Source organism: Falco peregrinus, chromosome 3, assembly GCF_023634155.1.
Source record: "Falco peregrinus isolate bFalPer1 chromosome 3, bFalPer1.pri, whole genome shotgun sequence".
Taxonomy (NCBI): Eukaryota; Metazoa; Chordata; class Aves; order Falconiformes; family Falconidae; genus Falco; species Falco peregrinus.
This window is the reverse complement of record NC_073723.1, coordinates 101,112,171-101,128,378: the sequence shown is the minus strand read 5'-3', so window position 1 is coordinate 101,128,378 and position 16,208 is coordinate 101,112,171. Positions and strand designations below refer to the sequence as shown.

Here is a 16,208-nt window from a genome sequence, read left to right as displayed (position 1 = left end):
TAAGTGAGAAAGCCGGCTTGGCTATCTTGCATGTTTTTCCATGAGCTATTAGAACAAATGCAGTGGAGTCATCTTCAACTGAGAAAGCCTTAAGCACCACACTACATCCAACTGGCCTTGTATCTCATAAGGATACAGCTGAAGGTCTTGCGCATCAAGGCAATGCTTTGTAACAGCTGCCTTATCACTTGCTGTGAACATCGGCACAGAAGGGAAAATGAGGGCAGACAGGATGGAAATAGGTGTACAACATGAAGTTGGTTCTGTAATCAGGAACAGACATTAAGTGAAAGATCTCCATTGTGTTTTGAAGAAAAACAAATACAGAGAGCAAAAAGAAACCCAGCTTTTACCCAGCTGCATTAATTCTGTCTCCCAAATATTCTTTGACAACAAGGAAAAATCAGTATAATTAAATCAATCTCTTTCAGTAGAATTAAATTACTCTTTCAACTGGCTAAGATTTTGGCCAAGAGTTGGGTTTGGTTCTGGTTGCTTTTAGAGAAATTTAAAAGCCTTTACTCCTAGAAGTGTAGTACTCTGTATCCTGCACTTAGCACACCCACAATATCAAATTTTACCTTTCCAGAGAGGCTCACCTTCAGAAAAGCCATAGCTCTTCCCAGTTCGGCAATCCCACCACAATGGTTAATATCATACATATTGCACAGTGTAGTTCTGTGACTCCCTCTAAGCAAGGTAGGCAGCTTCACGCAGTGACCACACTTCCTTCCACAGCCTTGACGCGTTAGCTGGAATATGTGCAGTCAGGTCCTCAGTGCAATTATTTTTGCTTTGAAAAGTGTTGTTGGGTAATTCCCTTTTCTTTCTTTTTAACCTATCTAAAGTTTCTGTGAACCTGAAAGCAATGTTTTGAGTGTACAAAAGAAATACAAGGGGGGGAAAAAAAAAAAAGATCAATTCTGATTAATGGTCCTGTATTTTAATGTGGTGCTGGGAGGCTCAATCTACTGAGCATTTGTCACCAGGATATTTTAAAGATATATTAAACTTATGATGGTTTCCTCCACACAATCTTGAATACTGCCGGGGGGGGGGGGGGGGCGTGGAAATGGCCAGGACAACTGCCTCACAGCTCAGGAGACAGAACATCTTCTCTGTTGCTTTCTGGAACTCCAGGAGGTACAGAACATAATGGCCACACAAACCCAAATTATATTAAAAAACATGGGAAATGAGCTCAAAGAGAAAAGCAAGACAAGTCTGAGCAGCTACCTCAGACCTACACATCAGGAAGGCAGCAGCAATGGGAAATCCACAGAAGCCCTGTGGTTTCATCTCACATCAGGAAGATTTTAGTCTAGCTACTTACCAAGATGCCTTCTTTAGAGCTTAGCACCCACCACCCTTTCCCACCGCCACACCGGAGCAGCAAGGGCACAGTTCAGCTCCTGACCCTCCCCTAGCACATCTTCCCAGCCCCCAGGTATAACTGAGTCATCAGGTAGGATGTTCAAAGCTAACTTCAGGGGGTGCTCCCTCCCTCCCACACACACACACCCAGTATTCAGCCAGGGAATTCTGAACAGTGTGAAGCTGCGGAGCCTAAATATTCACCTGGGTTCAAAACATAACTTGACACATTCACAGAAGGGGAAAGGATAGCCAAGACTGCTCAAACAGAGAAGCCAGCACTGACTCAGAGGTCCTTCATCTGCGGATCAGGAGAGGCTGATCTGGGAAAAGCCACGTGCCGCACTTGCTCCCCTCCCCTCTCTTGGCATCAGCTCCCAGTCCCTCCCTGGGACAGGAGGCTGCCATCCTTCCCTAAGGGTCTAGCCTTAACGTGGTCCCTTGACCTGACTGATAGTGACATTCTGAAACGTTCACTGCGTTTATGCTCTCACAGCCTGCACATTGCAGAATAAACTCAACTCCAGGGCCATCCATTTGTATATTTTGTGCCCTTCCCTTAAGACACCTCTTTAACAGCGTGCCTGTGTTAGATACACGGCTGGTCCCAACCCGAACACAACACGGTCTTCATCATATTTATCTTTGTGATACTCTCACAAAGGAAGAGAGCACCTGGAAGCCCAGAGGTACAAAGCCCATGCATGTGCTGAGACATCACTTACATATGAGACCAAGCCTTTTACTGTAGCCACAGCCCACATTTGGTAGCAACCCCTTCACTGCTGGGCACCAGCTGCCCAGCAGCTCTCTGTGACCAGCACAGCAAGGTGGCCCCCACACCCACAGAAAGCTCAGCAGAGCCCTGGGCATATCAGAGTTGTACAAAAAAAAAAGTACTCTGGGCCCACCATCTGCTCTACCAGAATCGCAAGCACATAGGTATGTATGGCACTTACCTCCCGCGGATATGGGGACTAAAGAATGTGCCTGTGGCGTACCAGGGAGCTTGTGACAGAGCAAGGATTGAGTCAAGATCAACCTTTGCTGGCCTTTGGGTAGGCTTTAATAAGCTTGGGTTGACCTCCAAGGGTATCAGCAACTTGACAGCTATATCCTGAGTTGGCACGGCCTCTAAGACGAGGTACTTAAACCACTCAAGAAATGCTGAAATTGTCTTTCTGTTCAGGCTTAGACTTATAACTGTTTGTGTGAAATCAAATCCAAAAGTTCAGGAAATGCTTTTACACAGTGGTAAGGGTAAAGGCTAGAATAGCAGCAGCTGGTTTGCTCCCACCATTCTAATCGATTACATAGGATATTTATATATTCCTAATAATCTCAGAGTTTATCAACATCAGATAACTCTTGTACACAGGAGGACTGAGGAAGAGTTTGCAGCTTTGTGCGAAGAAACACACATGTGCTGGCACATGATCTCTTTTTGTGGCATTTCCATCACATCCATCTATTTGACAGGAGTGGGTTTATTAAGAAAAATGAATCTTGTGAAGTCTCCATTTAACTAAGACACACAGAAATGCAGCAGAAACCTGCATCAGAGCAGTCATGGCCACTACAGAACCAAGTGCAAAATCTGAGTGAATGAAATTGGATCACAAGGAGCAGAAGAACAGAACTCACTGGAGAGCCAGCATCTCCTCTCTGGGATACAGATGGAATTAACTACGAATATACCAAAAAAGTGTTCTGTTTTCTTCTTCATGGAGATATTGTCACCAAATTATTAGCAGACTAACTGGTTAAAAGTTTGCTAAGGGGCAAACATCAAAAATTTGTTAGCAGGCCAAGTGTGATTTAGAGAAATAAAGCCTTCTGGAATAGATGCTCCAATCTGGTCTAACTTAAAGTAGCTGGAACTCACTCCTGCAGGAGCAGGTGGTTTGATGGAAGAATTAGAAATGACAGACCATATTTTGTAATAATCTTTCGATCATTAAAACCCAATTTTACATGCAACGTCATCTGTTGTCAGAGTTCCCAAAATCTAGGAGAAAAACCAAAAACCTGCTCACGATGATTTACAGAGAGACATATGTAGACATTCACGTAGACAAGAGATTTATGTTTTGCATTCAGTCAGGTTTGATCCTGTAATGCTAAAGACTGCTGCTACTGAAGCTTAACCTAAACAATGTGAGGAAAGTTAATGAACAGCCATAGCACATGGCATCCATCTGATTTCTTACCTGCAGTGTGCTCATCAATCATTGCTGCTGTCCCAGGATAAGGCTTCAGCAACCACATAACAAAAAGGTCTGGGGAACTCCTAAATGTTTAAAAAGAAATATAAGCACGTTACACAATACAGAAGTCACCAAATCCACAGCAAGTAGAGCAGTAATACTTCAGAGATCAGTCTTACGCCGCACTTGGAAGTGGTTTTTTGTTCACGTGGTTCTTTTTTTAATCTAATTTTTTATTTAGACTTTTTCCCCATGCATTCAAACGAAGCTATAGTACGTTCATCTGAGGCAGAACTAGAACAGCAAGAAATGCAATTACTAACAAGACTAATTATAGATGGCAAATCAACATGACATGTAAAAATAGAAGTATCAAAAGAGAAGCAGTCATCCCTAGTTGGTTTAATGATTTGGAAACTATGCTGTATCCGCACATTCACTTGTTGATACTAATTCACACTGCCCACAGAGAAGTTCTTCAATTTTCACAGAGCAAGAAATAGCGTTTCCAAATTATGGTTATATTTTGCAGAAAGAATGACTTATGCTGAATATGAAACATGTCTTTTCTTAACATTTTTCCTTCCTTTTCAGTCTCAGTTGGAAAGCTCTGTATTTCCTAAGCATCCAGGTACAAAGAATGCTTTAAAATTTTGGACACAGCATTCTTCAGAGCTGCATTTTGATTTTATAGCCACAAGCACAGTAAAAGACTCTGCAACTTACATTAGTTATACTGTATCTCTGCAAAGTCTTCCCTTTATAAATCAAATCCTGAATTAGAAAAAACATGTGCTCCTAATGTTGCACACATCTGCTTGATTAACAAAGAGTGACTATGCAGTAAGCTAGCTAGCAAATTAACCTTTCAGGTTTTGTGTACTACAATTAACTCCCGTGTCTATGAGCATATCACCATGAAATTCATGGGCAAAACATGTTTTTGGGGATACAAGAAAAGTACTACTTCGTAACAGTGTGCCAACTGGTCTGCTTTTATGAAGGATGCTACATTTTATTGCAAATGACACCTATAGCACACATTTTCTCCCTTATACGCACCACAAAATTATCTTAATCAAATCAAAGTTGCAAGAAGCAATCTCTCAGTAGGTCCTACCCAATTTCTAGCAATTTATAACACATGGAAGAACATTCTGCTTTTGTGCTGCTTCAACACAGTTACTTCTCTCATGGACAGCACAGGTGCCTACTGAGACCAGCAAAGCATCACTCTGGGTATGGCTACAACTCTACTTTGCTACACCTTGCTTATTATGAGATGAAGCTTATAAAACCCACATGTACATACCCATCTCGCCATCTACAGAATTTAAAACTGCTCGCCTAGTATTAGTATATACACACAAACACTTTCATAAAAACTAGAATTTAATTGATGTGAGGAAAAATAAATTTGCGATCATTTTTCTAATTTGTGCCCTTTCACACCACCAATTTTATGTAGCTGTCTTCAAAGTCCACAGAGCCTCACCACTTACTACACAGAAGCTCCAGCGCACTCTATGTTAAGAAATAACTTGGAAAATGTCGTGAGCAGGTGACATGATTTCATTACTGACTCCTCTCATATTTTCCCTGCTTACAAATAAACAACTAAGTAAATTCATTAGCTCTCAGATCAAATAAACTTAAAAAAAAATAAATAACCCAGAAGTCAAGTGGTGCTCCCTTCACCCTCACATTACAGGAGCAGCGGCAGCCCACCTTGGCTAACACATACCTTCCTTCCCAGCCACACGACCCACTCAGCCTGCACCGAGGCAGCTCAGAATTAACGGGGAGGAAGGTCCCAGGGCCATGAGCTGCTGCCCAGGTGTGGCTTAGAGGACACGGCATGGCTGGCGATCTCTGGGTGACACGTGAAACAAAGAACCCCACTCACCCTTCCCAGTGGCGACCGACCTAGCAGCATTTTTCAGTGACAGAATATAGAACGTTTTAATTGCTAGTGTAAATTGACTTTACCCAAAATGCATCTTATAGACTTGGTGTGCATTCGGGCTACTAAGTGGCTTTTCCAAGGGGCAGGGAGGGAAAGTGGGATGGATCTGACATTGCTGTTCCCCGTCCATATTTAAATCCTGTTACTGTGAACCCATCAGTGCACCAACGCAGGACCTATCGCACAGACACAGGGCACACTTGACAGCTGTCCCCCTAGCTGCAGCTTTGGGCTACAATTTTCACCTCACAACAATAAGTTTCTGGAAATCCAGTCAAATTAAAATGAAGCCAGGCCACTTGGAAACACCACGCCAACTGTTTCCATGAAACATGCTTTTATAATTCAAGCCTCTTCCAACAGAATCTCTGCAATTTCTGCAGGGTGACCTCTTTCAGAGAGATCATTGAAGAACGTAGGAAAAACAGGGAACAGCTCTAAAGCCCAGGCTGCTTACCTGGGCATACAGCCCCAAAACCCCAACCAACCAATGACAAAAGGAAGTTGATAAAAAGAGCATGCCTAATTTATTTGGCTGCAATTAGTACCTTTAGACTCACTTGCCACTTGTGACTAATTAAAGCCACATTAGGTATTAAAGAAGAGACCATTAGAAACAGCTGGCTCAGTGCTGGAGCAAGGGTATAGCAAAGAACAAAAGTTCATGTGAAATTCTATGCAGACTGCAGCTCCTCAGCCATCCCTATGGACTGCTGGTGGTCCCTACAGTTTCAAAGGGTGGTCTACAACATGATCATGAGGAGGGAAAATTGAAATCATGTTCTTGAGCAATGCAAGCAAGAAAAAAGGAGGAGAGAAATAAAAAAAGTCAGTCAACATTCAAAGTTTAGTCTGATTCTTATCTGGTCCCAAGTGAAAACCATTGTTGAAACACAGCACAGTGCTGTCCACAGATTTTTTTCTTCTCTGAAAAAAAGTATTAGATGGTCTTTTGATGAAACAAAGATTGAAAAATGCTTTTACAAGATATATATAGATAGATATAGATATAGATATATATGCACATATATCCTAGATACATAAACATGTCTTAAAGGGCCAAAGTCTTTCAAGTAAAAATGAGGAACAGAAAAGCACCTGATAGAACCCAAAATGTTTCCCAGTTCTTCACGCTAAGTGTGAGCTCAGGCAGCACCTCAGATAATTACTGGGGAGACTTGTTCATGCACCAGCCTTCATGCCTTGGCTTCAACACCAGGAGCTCCTGGCAGGCAACCCAGATGGGCACTGGGGCATTTTCTAGCCAGTGGTTCAAGAGGGTCACCAGTCTACCAACCGACCACCTCCAAAGCCCAAATGAAGCAAAAGATACAAAGCTAATATTGAGCTTTAAAATTAGACAACTTTTGTCTGTTTGATTTCTTCAACCCAGCAGGGCAGTCGCATTACTCAATTTTAATTTCTTAGTTTCCTTCCCAAGGAAATGGATACAAGTATTGCTTTGACTACTCCAATAATAGTGCTTCCTGAGGCTGGCAGTCCAGAAATGCTGGGGAAAGAGCCAAGGTCACTTTTACCCAGCCCCTTCCATGCTCTCCTCACATGTCCATTAGGGACAGGAGAGCCCTCAAGGATCAGACTGTTGCCCCCCGTACTGGCTTGGCCCTTCACACCAGTTGCTGGTGTGGAAAGGGGCCATAGCCCAGCCCCCATCAGCCTACAGGGATCCTACCGAGGGAGGAAGCCCCCTGCCAGGAGCCCCTCTGCTCTCCCCCCGTCTCTTTGAGACAAGACAATGAGGTCTATGTACGCAGCCAAAGAGGTTCACCCTGGAAAACCTCCCTTTCTGCCAGGAATCATTCAAAGCAGTTTGTGGAAAATGTCCACGCTCTCCTGGAGCAGCAAGATGCATCCCCTGGGCATTGCTGGCTGTCAGAGCTGGTCCCAGCAGAGCTCTCCACCTCACGCCCCTTCTTCCTTCGCACCAAGCAAAGTTTTGGGGCAGAAGATTGCATGAAACACCTCAGAAAACATTGTTGCCTTCATAAATGCCGTTGTTTTTTCAATTCTTTTTCAAGAAAAAGATAATTTGTAGGCCAGGGACCAAAGTACTCCCCTGAACCAGGTCATCTCATCCTTTGTTGCTGTCCCAAAAGCACAGCAACAGCAGGAAGGGGATGGGGGGTCAGGGTGGAATAATCATTTGTTAACAATTTTAATAGTAAAGCTTTATTGGTTTTCCCTATGGATTCTCATAGTTATTATAGTGAAATTAAGCGGGTATTTCCTTCAAGTGAACTCTTGCTAATCCTTTTATTTAAGTTCAGAACTACAGTATATGACCCTGCAAGAACATTCGTCTACAGTCACAGCTGGAGCTGCAGACTGGCTGACTTGAAGGAAATAATTTCTTCACAGGGCAGGAGCAACTGAAAGGCCAAAGGCTTATCTACAAGAAAATCTGAATTTCACCAGCTTGTACTAAGAAGACAGAACCAAAACATATAATCAGACACCTCATTAAAAAGCAGATGTGAAAAAATTCTGGCACATTAGAGAAACACAAGTTGGGAGAAAAAATATCTAAAGGTCTGTCATACTGAAAAAAAAAAACAAAAAACCAAAACAACAAAAAAGGAAAAAAAAATCTGAATTTTAAAACCACATGAAGTTCAACTAACTGCCATCAAGAGAGCAGTCTGATTTAATAGCACTCAACCAAAGCCACCCAGCCTTTCTGTTACCTCATACCTTCAACAGTCACTTGCTCACTTGCAAGATTTATCTAAAGCCAGTTATAACAGCACCACGTGAAAAGCCTGTTCTTGCTTCAGCTTGGCTGTCAGCTTCACAGCCCATTTTCTCCCATATAAGTAAATAGCAATAAAACCACAAAGAATGCTGGAAAGTCAGATTGTCTGGGCATAATGCAAAGGTCTGCCACAAAAAAAAGAAATAGTACAGAGCAGAACTGTGGCCATCAGGGCACTGAGCATAGAAGGATGTTGGAACAACTCATGGGTAGGCAGAACTTAAAGCGTGAGTGACAACCTGTATTTGGAAGCTAAAATGGATCTTCCATTTTTGATGGTTTTCAGGAAAACACTTCAAAAGCAATGTAATAGTTTAATTTTCCCAATCTTAAAAAAAAATTCCTAAGGCAGCGTTCAGATTCAACACTTCTTCCAACAAGCCTTAGGTAAGTACTCATTATGTGCATCACACTTTTACAGACAGTGTTTAGAGACTTCTATTAACTTGGTCATGCATGCTTACATTTATTAACTTTTTAATGATATGAAGTTTGACCTATTAAACTGATCAGAAATATTTCTATATCCACAAACACTCACAACAATTTATTCTGAGCATATTGCACTGAAATGTTTACTTATGTTTTCTAAAAGCTGAGCATCCCTGACACTTTTGAGACCTCAATATCTTGAATTTTTCAAATCATTGCTTTCATAATCAAGGAATAAAAGGACATAAAAGCTTCATTTAATGAAAATAATTTAGAAGCAGATTTTTTTGCAAGGAGAATGGAAAAGCCGATATACTTTTACTTCTTGCCCATGTTTTAATTTCTCAACTTGCTTACATTTTCAGAAGAGGTTTGCAGCACATTGTGTACGAGAATAATATTACAGCCACACTGGTCTTGCAAACCTCTATCTGAAACAGCATGAGGAGCTTTTAACTAGAATTACCAAGTAAGCAGCAACTAAATTTCAATTTCTCTCATTTAGAGCTAGGATTTTTATCCATCTGAAGTGAAAATGTATTTAATTAAATAATACCAATTTTATAGAGTGTTCTCCCTTTGCCATTTTACTATTCATTTATTTTACCCTACTAGTCCACTTAGCACAGCTGCCCTTAACACCCTGTTCCCAAAGAGACTCACTCAGCTTAGAAGATGATTCAGGTCAGACTTCACTGATTAAAGTTACTCTATCACATTGGCATAGGGCATCCACTAAGGAATCCACATGCAGGAAAGAGCAAGTACTCTTCAGCCTCTGGAGGTTTCCCTGCTGCGATTTTCTTGGATGAGGAGGAGAAGATTTCAGTTGGAAAGGCCAAAGGGAGCACAGAGCCCCTGCGCAGTGCTGGAGAGGGGGCTGGAGCTGCCAAAGTTACACAGATCCTTCACCCCACTACACCATTAGGTTACTCTCCACTACTACTTGCCAAACAGCTTTTTCCTTAAAAGATACCTATCTGTAAGAATTTGTATTAAACATTGCTATGCATATCGTGATCATCACCTGATTAAAAAAAAAAAAAAAGGTAACGGCGTTCTGATTTTTTTTCCTCATCTAGTTTTTCTTAATAGTCCTAATCCCCCAAAAGGAACAAATTCCCTGAGCAGGACCCACCAGGTTCTTCAGACTAGAGTCGTCTTTTAAGATGAGCTATGCCAACAGCGCTCTCGAGTTAGTAAGGACGTGAGCAACAAAACGGGGGCTGTGCACAGAAATTGCAAGGGTCCCCCGCAGTCACCTGGCCGAGCTGGTTGTGTCATGTCACCAAACAAAGCCAGAAAACTCAATCTAGGTTTCTTTCCAAAGCACCAAAATAAGGGCCTTCAAATTAAAAGCTAACTTAATTCACTTACACAAGCCATCATGAGCTATAACGGCACCACCTCCCCCTCCTTTTTAATTTTGTTCTTTTCATTATCATTATCCCAGGTGGCTTTCAGGAAGTCCCTACAAACTAGTCACTATTATGAAAATGGCCTATTTTAATCACAGTCCCTTGACAAGAACAGCTAATTATCTAACTTTTCTGTCTCAACTACCAGATGGCATTAGTTCTATACTTAACTTGCTTTTAGTTTTCAGTAAGTAGCGATATTTGCATATTAGAAGATGTCTGGGGTGACACAGAACAGAAATAATAGCAGTACCAACATGACAACCTCAGATACAGGCAGAACAGAAGCAGATGCATCTACTGCATTCTTCCACGGTAAATAATAAAGTCATTTAAGAGGACAGGCATCTTTCACGTTTTCTTTTCTTACCAGACCCCCAAAAGGTGTGCCAGCTTTCCCTTTTGCTGATGGGCCGCCACCTTCACATTGCCTTCTCCTCTGAAGTGGCAGACCCCCCAGTGCCGGGAAGCAGAGCTAGAACCCTTGCGGAGGGTTGTATTGGTGGTGGCAACATAGGGGTTTGTTGTTTGGTGTGGTTTGGGTTTGTTTGGGTTTTTTTCTTTAAAAAACACTGACATCCATTTCAAGGAAAGCAGAGGGAGCTCCCTTGCATTGCTCCAGCCAACCCCTTTCAGACTTTCACATTCCTCCTTCTCCCAAGACCTCCGGGTTTGGATGCACCTACCCATCAGGACAGCAGGAAGCATGCCCATGCTGCATGCCTCGGTGCTGAGCACCCAGAAGGCATCTAAGCATGATGTCTCGTGGGACTGCACAAACAAACCTGGGGGAGTGGTACTGCAAGCCTGTCATCATTGATGGTGCAATTAGAAATTACAGTTTGTGGGTGCTTCCAGGACACAGACTCACAAAACTGTTTGGGTTGGAAGGGACCTTCAAGACCACCTAGTTCCCACCCCCTGCCAAGGGCAGGGACACCTTCCACTGCACCAGGTTGCTCAGAGCCCCATCCAGCCTGGCCTTGGACACTGCCGGGGATGTACCACAGCAATCAGATTTCAGCTAGTTCCAGTACCATGGTTTTAGCTAGGGTTCGACTGTACCCATTCCCATATGGCATGGTGCACTGCAGACAAACCACTGAGGGAATCTGGCCTGAGTGCAGAGGCAGCATTTACCCCTGGTATACACCAGGAAAATACAGCTGCCTCTGACTAAAGACAACGGAGATCAACCAAAACCAAGTCAAGACCCAAGATGAACCAAGTGAAGGAGTTTTGTGCATAGACACAGGACATTATATTTCAGGCGGCAAGAAACACTGGATATTAACCATAAGCAAACACATCTCTTATGAATCACACTCATAAAAAAATGCAGGCATTTTCCTCTTATATCCTTCTCACTACACTTAAAATTCCAGAGTTGATTACATATACATATTCTACACTGCCAAAAAGTCTTTTTTTCCAAAAACAAATCAACAATGCAAACATTGACTTTTCTTTTTTTTCCTATGGGTTACAATGCCTGTGAATAATTGTAAACATTCAATGATGTTGCAACATTCACTGCAAAATAATTGAAGAACCTGGACTTGAGAAAATTTCCATGTCCATGACAACACAGGAGTTATAACTTCATTTCTACTTTTTTTTTTTTTAATAGAGTCTATTGTCTTGATACAGAAACAAATGGAAAAGCACACAACAGATAGGGAAACAGATAGAGAAGAAAATACATTCAGGTTTCTGAAAGGGTACTGCAAGAAGAGGCAAATAAATTCCAAACAGATTTTTTTTATTATTTTTTGTCTGTGTATCTTTAAACAGTCACTCACTTTTAACCATCTTCTCTGAAAGGGTTAGGATGTATTCTAGAACAAAGAAAATACCTTCATAATCAGAAATCCAACTTTTAGTCATATTAACACTAAGAAAATATGTATATATATACACACGCTTAATTATATTGGTAACAAATTCAGAAGGGAGAATTGTTGTGTTGGTGTTTTTTTTAAAGAGACAGTTCTTCACAGAAGTAAATTACTTTATCAGGGATTAGAATACTAAAACAACAACATTATCTTATTACCATTGTTTATACTATAGCAAGCATCATCAGATAAGTGTCCCTTGGTACCATCCCAGCAACATAAAGATCCCTAAGCATAACCAACCGTCACAGCTTTCTCTTTTGCAGCAGTGACTCTCAGGCAGGGAAGCAGGAAAGAAAGGCTGACTGAACACCTTCCACTTCAGAGACAAAACTGATTTTTTCTTAGTGTAACAGCCATTATAGCTTCCATTCGTAAGGCTTCTCATCTCTGAATGTATTGTGGCAAGGATGCTCATTGAATCAACAGAACACCTTTAGACTGACAAACTTGGTACACCATTTCTCAGGTTTGTTTTCCAAAACTGCTTTGATCTTCTCATCCCTTAATGGCAATTATATCAGGTTTCATCTTCTGCCACTATAGTCCAACTGAAGTCAGTTCTTGGAACAAGTACTCCAATAGAAACCCAAAATAAATTAAAAAGTCCCACCACCACCACCTCCTTTAATATTTGCTTGAAGGTATTTATGCAGGATTTAGACCAGCAAACCTTCCCAAATGGAACTGTAATTTATATCCATAGGATCCATAACATTAATCTTCCAACAATCAAATGCTGTACTGTCTATTTTTAGTAACCTACAGAGTTTTTGGAGCAGACTTGAGAGTCAGTGCTTAGTGTAAGAGGTCTTGGGAAGCTGACTGGAGTAGGACTTGTACCGACAATCTCTAGTTATATTTCACAGAGCCCTAGATCTTCCTGAAATGGAAAACAAGGGTAACTATTGCCAAGAACACTAAATTTGCTTGATTTTTCCCATGTAGTGCTGTTTAATGTTCAATTAACCAGCTTGGGTTCTGACCAGTTTGTAACACTGCAGCATGTGCTGCCACTCCTCAGTTTCATTAAATCAGTGAGCGACTGACTAGAAGTTATGATTTAAAATGAAGCTTCCAAGACAGGTCAGCTTCTGTCACATAGTCATTTGGCCAAGCAGCAGCAGCATGGGTGAGATCTCAGCTGCCTGCCCAGGCAGCCTTGAGCAAGCCAGCTTTAGGCTATGCCCCACTACAGAGCTCAGCCGCACATCGTCTCCTCACCTAGAGATGCCCCTGGCTACATCCCTGCAGCAGGACAGAGCAGACCCCTGCCCTTTCCATACATCCTGGCTTCCACAGACCCAGATGAAGCCCCAACCCACCCCTCTCAGGGTTAGGGTGCTGGGGTGCTCTGCAGCATGCCCCTGAAGGCAGGCTGAGACACTGCTTGGGCATTCTGTAACTCCAGTTCCCCACTTAAACAAAAAGCTCCTCCACCACAAAAGCAATATAGATTTTAACCTATTAACGAACATAAAGGGCACAAGCAAAAACGCCTGTGTAGGCAAATACTGACAATGGGTAACAGTTTCAAAGAAATGACTCAAGTACAGAGTCCTCCTGAGTCATTCCTCCGTGGAAACCATGGGATTTCTGCTCCATGGTGACTTTGAAAGGAAGTCTTGCCTATCCCACAGCATCTCTGTATGCACACACGTTGCCTGTGTCCAGTCTGCACTGCAGTCTGCAATCTGAATCACTTCCTATGTGCAACTCCATTAACGGGAAGCCTCCTAAAAAAAAAAAAAAAAAAAAAAAAAAAAAAAAAAAAAAAGCGCACGAGGGCGTGGGAAGGTGGGAATCTAAAAAGAAAAGAGTTATAGCTAGAAAGCACACAGATAACAGTTTTCTTGACCAAGACCACCAGGTATTTCAAATCTAACAGATAACACCACTAACAACATATACAAGCCACCGTATATTAACACTAAAGATTTCCCTCCTTTCTTCATGAAAGGATTCAACTGACTGAATAAGACAAAATACAGCTTCTTCCTTTTATTGTCATCCATCCTTAGTACAGTGCACAATTCTTTAAGTGCTAGTACTCTGACATGGTATATAAAGATGAGTGTTCCTGCTGACATTCATAATATCGTGTTAGAATTCTGATTTACAGCCATATCTTAACATCATCTAATAAAATGACTAACATGGGTGATATACAACAAAATCACAAGCCCTCCAGATACAGACCAGCCTGGGCAAGCCACATGAGTGAGTTATCTTTGGTACTGGAAGGAACTGATGAGGTAATTCCTTCAATAACTTATAAAAAAAATAAATACACAGCTTTAAATCCTAACTCACACTTTATCCCACATAGCAGGAGGGTCCTACTAATTGGAATCTGCAGAACATATGGACTGGAATACATCCCATCATCCAGCACCTCGATATACACACTAAGTCGCTAAGCTTTAGTGCACTATTTACTATTTGCCTTATGAATGTGTCACTGTATTTTACATTACTGAAGTGTACATGTAAAGAAAAAAGGAAGCTTTATTGATGGCAACTAACACAAACATCAAAGACGTAGTGCAAAGAAATCCATTGCTATACTGCCTTTCCATTGAAGCTAAGCAAGGATGGTGGCTCTATGATCCCCTTTTTATATAAAACAGATTCAGAATTTTTTTTCCCTGCCTTCCTGTTTCCTGACTGCATCCTTGTGTAAGGAAGCCTGTGAGCCTTTGAAGCCTCTACCCAAAACAAACATGAATCTTTATAACTCTTGCAATCTTCTGCCTCTTGGCCACCCAGTGAGAATCTAACAGGATCCCTTGTTTGAAGGCCACCACGGAATAATACTAGCAGGGGAAAAGAAAAAGAAGATGAGGTCCAAATATAATCATTACATAATATTTTTCTAATGAAATATAAAGCTGCTTTAATCTAAACAACATGTTAAGATCTTGATTAATCAGCTTTGAAGAACGGGCAACATTCATCAATTTAGCAGTGAAACGAAAACAAGTAGAAACAGCCTTTAGACAAGAACTCTAAAAATTACACCTCTCAGATAAACGGGCAACAGTATTCCAATGTTAACACCTCTCCTAAAAGGGCATTCCCTGGCGACATACCAGCCTGTGACAAGTCACATCACCCAAAGCATGCTTCATGCAGGGGCAGGGTGGTGAAATCCCGGAGAGGCAGGACCAAGCACTGGGAGCGGCTGCCTGAAGCTTTTAGGATCCAGCTCCTCTCACCCCAGCCACCATTGCTGGTGCAAGCGGAACAGTACAGCACGTGCCATCGTACAGGTGACGAGTCAGTGCCAGAAGGATGCTTCCATCCTCCAGCAGGGTATGCCTCCCAGCTTTAAACACCTCCACTCCAAATCAGGCATGGATTTGGTTGTACAAATAAGAAATTAGCTGCCCCCTTATCATGATCCAGTACTGTGATGGGCTCTTATTTATCTCACAAGGTCATGATATACAATATCGTGGCTCCTTTTTACTTCCCCTCCATTCATATTTCTGTGAGCATTTTAATTTCTAGTTTGTATTGAAGCTTTCATTCTGGAGGATCCTGAAGTGCAGTACAGGTTACTTCCAAAGAAAACCTGGATGCAATTCCAATCTAATTTCTTTTTACTACAAAGTTATCCAACCCTAGAAAATCCTTCAAACAAAAATTATACTTTCATGATTTTTCTGATTAAAAATGACTCATAATTTTTAGGTATTTCAAATTCTCACATGCAGTTGCCTTAGTTATTTATCAACATTTATCATCCCACAACTGTATTTCAACATCATTTTTAAAAGAACACTCAGAAGTACACTTCTATGATGTATCATAACAGCAGCTTAATTACAATCATTAATTGCAAGTGCAGAGAGACTGAAACAATGCTCATGCTGAAGCAGTCTCATAAAAAACATTGATCAAGACATATGAATACATATCAATCTTATATTGGCAGCTTTGGGGTTTTTTTAAAAAAAAATGCTTTAAATTCATATGAAAGTTGCAAAGCACATTTCTGCTGTTATCCTCCAAAAAAAAAAAAAAAATGGGGGAGGAGGGGGGAACGGAACGGACACAACAGCAGAAAAATATATCCATCCATGGAACGCTATGGTCCACCTATAGCGCTTCTCCGCAGCTCACAGACTGCCAATA

At 41.6% G+C, this 16,208-nt stretch overlaps 1 long non-coding RNA gene across 4 annotated transcripts in view; it reads right to left on the bottom strand.

Moving 5' to 3' along the window:
- Positions 1-16,208, bottom strand: part of LOC114011669 (uncharacterized) — a 268,684-nt gene that overhangs the window by 183,472 nt on the left and 69,004 nt on the right. For all 4 annotated transcript variants that reach the window (XR_008746639.1, XR_008746640.1, XR_008746638.1 and 1 more), the window contains one exon: positions 3,585-3,664. This is a non-coding gene — a long non-coding RNA (uncharacterized LOC114011669). The remainder of the gene's footprint in view (positions 1-3,584; positions 3,665-16,208) is intronic.